Raw genomic sequence first — 6,000 nt, 5'->3', positions numbered from 1 at the left:
TAGTTGCTAATCAAAATAAATCTAAACTCAAGTGCCAAAATATATTGCTGGACGATAATACAGAACTTATCTCGAAAAATGTAAATGTTATAAGCGTTTATAAAGTGTGGTAAAAGTTTTAGTTTAAATTTTTCTGCCTCATATTCACTATCAATTACTAAAATCAAATCTTGCAAAGAGATATTTTACCATAGTACAAGATAATGTACATATTAAATTACATATAATACACTTAACAGCTACAAGACAGTGTACTGGCGCCGATATTGTATCTCTACAGTTGATCTACTATCCACAAAACCACTACTGTTGTAACATATGCACATGAGATAGCAGTAACAGCATTAAATAATTTCCAACTGAACGTAAATAAAATAAAATTGTAGCTGAATAAATGGCGAATCAAATTCAACAAGGCAAAATCTGCTCATTTACTGTGTGTGAAGAGCATCTCCACCAGTGAACAACTACTCCAATCAAAGAATGCTAAATAACTTAACATACATCTAGACCGAGGTATAACTTGGAACAATACATAAATAACGTTTAAGTCAATGTTATATTTTTTGTATGTGCTATGAGAATAAATTAATGCATGTAAGTATTTTTTGGGGAAACAGCTCTAGAAGTGAGCAATATTATAGTATCAGAAATATTAATCAAAGACAGTCTTTTCAGAAAAGATATGTGTCCCAATTAATATGCCCCCAATGTCAAATACCTGTTATTTTTTAAAATATAACAGCTGGTGTGTCACATAAATTACGGTAATATTTGGTTGAGAAAGTTATTGAAATCGATAAAATCAAAACGTTCGGGAACTGTCGAAAATTCGATAGACATCGCCGCAATCGGAGATCAATGTGTCACATTTATCGATATATCTGTTCCTACGAAAAAGACCAAGGAAAAGTGGAAGTATATTGGTGTTGGATCAATGCTGTGGCAAAATGGGAACCCCAGATTTTTGACCGCCAAATGAGATAACCTAAGTAACAGAAATCTTGCAGGTAATGACATTTAATGGGAACTCAACTTGGTATATGTTTGAAACCTAAATCATTTTTATAATTTTCTTAAGTTTTATTCACAAATTTAAGTTCTTTATTATCAAATATAAATAGAACTAAAATTGGGTAATAGCAAAGTAAATTTTGTAAATCTTAGTGTCTGGTTTCCTTCTATTATGAAGTACTTGATCTTGATCGGCGATACCCAGTGGTAAAATTGCGAAGTAACAACTATTCGATGGTTTTGATGCTTCTCGATATAAAATAGCATTATTCTTAGTATTATAGACTTATTCAGTCTATATGGATACTAATCGAGGCATCCTTATTTTATGTTTGATTTCGAAGAAGCGTATTATCGAACCCTCACAAATATTTGTGGCGATACTGCTCCTTCGTATATCTATTACCGGTTTTGATTTCAATGACTTATAGGTAGTGATTTGAAAGTCACTCACAAAAAACAGTCTGGATGATCATAAAACTTCGATCGCATGATTTATAAGACTTAATTGGCAACAACACATATTACAGCCTCAACGGACTTTGTGTCAGAAATATAAAAGGTCAATTGAAAAGGCCCCAGCCTACCAGAGTAGAGTACATTTTTTTGCCAAAATTATTTTATTTTCTTTAACATAATTCCCTTGATGCACTGATTATAGAGACTCTCTGACTTTTCGATACCATTTATGTAGTACGATTTGTCCTTTGTTTCAAAATAGGCCTCAGTTTCTTATTATAAAGGTAGTCAGTGAAAATTATTCCATGTGCAATCCCAAAATACAGACGCCATAACATTGCCAGCCGACTGTTGCGTTTTCCCACGCTTTGGAGCCGGTTCATCATGTGCAGTCCACTCGGATGACTGTCTTGGACTGCGGAGTGAAATGATGGAGCCATGTTTCATCCATTGTCACATATCGACTCAAAACCTCTGGGTTTATTACGCTTGATCGTCTTCAAACACTGCTCCGAATCATCAAGTCGTCATTGTTTTTAGTCAAAAGTGAGCTCGCGCGGCACATGATTTGATGTACACGTTCAGTTGATATCTTTAGAGTGTCTGCTATTTCATTCATTTTCAATTTACGGTCATTCAAAATCTCTTTGTGAATTTTTTAATGTTTTCATCGGTAAAAACCTCTTTTGAGCGTCCACTGCATTCACTGTCTTCGGTGCTCATTTCATCACGTCTAAACTTAGCATACCAATCCTTGATGGTGGATTTTCGTGGGGCAGTGTCCAGAAACTCGGCATCAAGCCAAATTTTTGCTGCAACTGTATTTCTCCTTTCAAAAAGAAATATTTTATCAACACACGCGGAATTCAGCAATTTTTTTGTTTCTCTTCTTGCTTTTCAAAAGGTGCAAGGGTTTGCAAAAGTTGCTTCTCTCAAAATGCTATAATTCACAAACTAATTAGGGCTAACTGAAAAATATATGGATTTAATTCTTTTAGTGCCATCTATGTGTCAGGCCGGGGACTTTCAATTGATCTGTTTTCTCAGATTTATAGTGGTATGAGTGACGCGTAGTGTATACTATCACTATATAATTGTCAATATAATTGAACAAATTTGATATCGAATTGTTGAAGTAAGAAGACCGGAAATTAACAGGATACACTGTTGTAGCATGGGAAAATTCTCATATATTTAGATATAGCGTCTTCTACCAATAATAAGACAAGATTATAAATTCATTTTTAATATATATTTTATATTTTAGATAATGATTTTAATCAGGTAGTACGTTTGTGAATTTGGAATTTACTAAGCGTGGGCTCCTAGTTACCATTATCTATACTTAGTTTATTGATTGGTCATTAATTTAGATATCATCCCAGAAGATCTTTCCTCTTAATTTGTAATATTGCTGGATTAATTCACATGGATGCTCTGCATCGTATTTTATACTAATATCTATAGAAATCACAGTCAATTACAAACGTAAACGTCGATTTCATCATAACGCCATAAAGTCTGATTTATTTTAATTGTTATTATAATAATACTTAGCCAAACATTTCCAACAATATATTTAACTATATACAAATTCATAGATAATGAATAGTTTATCATATTCACAGAGTTGTTTCTACGCGTTTTATGCATTCATCAATTTTGTATACGAAGAGAATCTAATACCCTCTGAGGTACGAAATTAATGTATTATTCAAATGTGGGCTATAAATGTACAGTGAAATTAACACTATAATGTAAGTTCCGGCATTTTGTTAGATTTGATGTACGGCTTTAGTTTACCTTCAGAATACGGAGTATATTAAAAAATAAAATTCAACAATGTTAGTGATAAAATCCTTTACATTGCCGGTATTGTTTCATGTTTATGAAACAGTTTTTAAATAATTTTTAATAACCTGGGAGACTTATCAAATTCTAAATAATTAATAAATAATTAACAATAGTAAGGTCAAAGCTTGAAAAACATGATATGCTGGATTAAAATTTGATGGTTCATTATACATGTGTTCAAAAATATATAGATTATTCAATTCGCATTATAACATTAGCTTCACTTGATGATATTTTATTATTATTTTACGTATACCAAGGGTATTATTGGGAAAATCTGCTAATTTAGATAGAAATTAATTTAGAACATGTTTGGCATAGAGTAATAGAGTAATAGAGAGTAAACTCAATAGGTGTCTCTGGCGAAAAGTTTTGCTTTGCCCAACAACCGGATGGAGTTATTCAAGTAATTTGATTACCCAATTTAAGTCTACATTATAGGCATCTGTAAAAAACATTTCGCTGTGAGGACATTCATTTGGTATCAATCAAAATTAATTCTTCAGTAATTTCCCCTTTCCATATTTATTTAGTGCCATCTATTCAATTTACCAGAGATCTATCATGGTTCGTCAGGAACAATCAAATTCATAGAGAAACAGACGTCCCCCAAGTTCACGATTTTATATCCGAGGTTTACTCGAGATATTTCTCCACTCTTCGTCTCTCGGACAATAGATGTATTACCGAGCTGGCCGATATTTTAGGCTAATAACTCATTCGGCTCCTCGTAGCCTCTATCACAGCCGACACTACCCCGTCGTGCTCTAACTCCTAATTGTCTCGACCTTCTCCGGCGAGCGATTAACTCATGTACCGCAAGCTGCGTGATGTGATAACCACGTCCTTGCCTGGCCCTTGTGCCTCTTAACGGTGTTACCGGTTACGGGCACCCTTCTAACTAACAGTAAGAAGTATCAGTTAGGGTTATTGGATCAGCTGATAGGGTGGGGTTTAGTGGGTAGCCCAGAGGCAGTCTCCACATAACCAGTCCAACTCGCTTATTCTTGCGGGTCTTCCAGGCCAGGTATCCGTAACAGGATACCCCAACTCGGTTCCAGGCCAAAAAAAAGATCTATCATAGTTCTGTCTTTTTGCTTTCTTATATTGAGAGCAAGCTTTGAATATATATCACTATTAAATGTTCTGTCGGTTTGCCCAAAAGAAGATGGAAAATCATTATGTAGTGTACAAACAAAAAGTTTTAAATTAATTATTTTACAGCTATTTGACAAAAATATGTTATATTATCGACGTGGTAATATCGCGGGATAAAATAAAATAATTTAAAATAAAGAGACCTACTGACAGTATAAAAAAAATCTGGGGTATAAGATATTGCGTTGACTGGTTTATTCATATAGGAACATCTGGAATTGAAGTTTTGAATTGAATAGAGTCATATACGGTTACAATAGAATGTTAATTATTTGAAGAACCCCCATATTCATTTTCTTCACAATTTCCTAAAGGTCAATGAGATTTAAAATAATAACTTATGTTGAACGCTTAAAATGATTTCAAAAACATACCAGCCGAGAGAATTCCTGAATCCATGAGCTAAATTAAAAAAATATCTTGGTTAAGTAGCCTTAAGCCTATATATTTCTTTGGATAATTACACTTTTTTCTTTAATGAAATGAACTCAACTACCCTCTATGTAGTTATTAAATTGAAGATAGTTTAACAAATTTGTTCTTACTTGGACAATACATACTACAACAAAATTCTTCATATATTGGATATTGGTTAATCCTCTCTCAATAGATTTACATTCAGGAGCTATTATTTTATTGGAGCTGCAACTATTGACCCAAGAAGAAGAGTGTATATTCACTTGGATAACTTCTTTTGCAAGGGAATTATTGCCTTAATGGCGACGGTGGTCTCCTATCAAATATTGGGAATGTGCTTATGAAAATAATAGAAATAAGATTTTGAAGAAATGAGGCGAGTAGACAAGCCGAGCTGGATGTATTCGCGGTTGGCTAGATATGGTTTTCGACAGTTTGTAGAAAAACTAGCTATTGTATTAGGTATGGATAGAGTGCGATTATCGATTTAAGGGATTACCGTTCTGCTGATTGTATATACAATCAATTCAAAATAGCAGTGACACGGGAGATCTGTCAAAACGTTGCAATGTTGCCGCAGCAATTCTGAGTTTTACTATATTTTGGCTCTGACATCAAAATTTTAATATAAATAAAATAATCATACAAAAATGTTATGTATTATAATTTATTTTAACATTATAGTATATCAAATGCATTTATTATCGAAGAACCTAAAACTTCAATTAATTATACAGCCACAATAATTTATATGTTAGAGTTGTTTAATTATATATACATTGAGTTGTTTTCCACACTAGTATCAGTAGGGTTCTAGGCGCGTTTTTGAATCTAGTGGTGTTCCCCGAAGGCCTAATCTGCATAATTAACAATTGTATATCTGAGTAATGTATTCTACTTTCATTACAGAGCATAGTTATGTTTTACACTACACTACACACGCAATGTATCCTTGCAAAATTATTATAATATTACTATATTTCTATTTAGTTTGTCCTGTTACTATCTATATACACCTTTATTGTTAAAACTATATTTAATCTGCAAAACAGTTAGTGTTATTTATCTCGTGATACATGTTAAACAAACTTCCAAAAA

This window comes from Rhynchophorus ferrugineus, unplaced genomic scaffold, assembly GCF_030347505.1.
Source record: "Rhynchophorus ferrugineus isolate W39M unplaced genomic scaffold, kcgeb_rfMv2 rfM2, whole genome shotgun sequence".
Classification (NCBI taxonomy): domain Eukaryota; kingdom Metazoa; phylum Arthropoda; class Insecta; order Coleoptera; family Curculionidae; genus Rhynchophorus; species Rhynchophorus ferrugineus.
The sequence above is the reverse complement of the archived record's forward strand: the minus strand, read 5'-3'. Positions refer to the sequence as shown.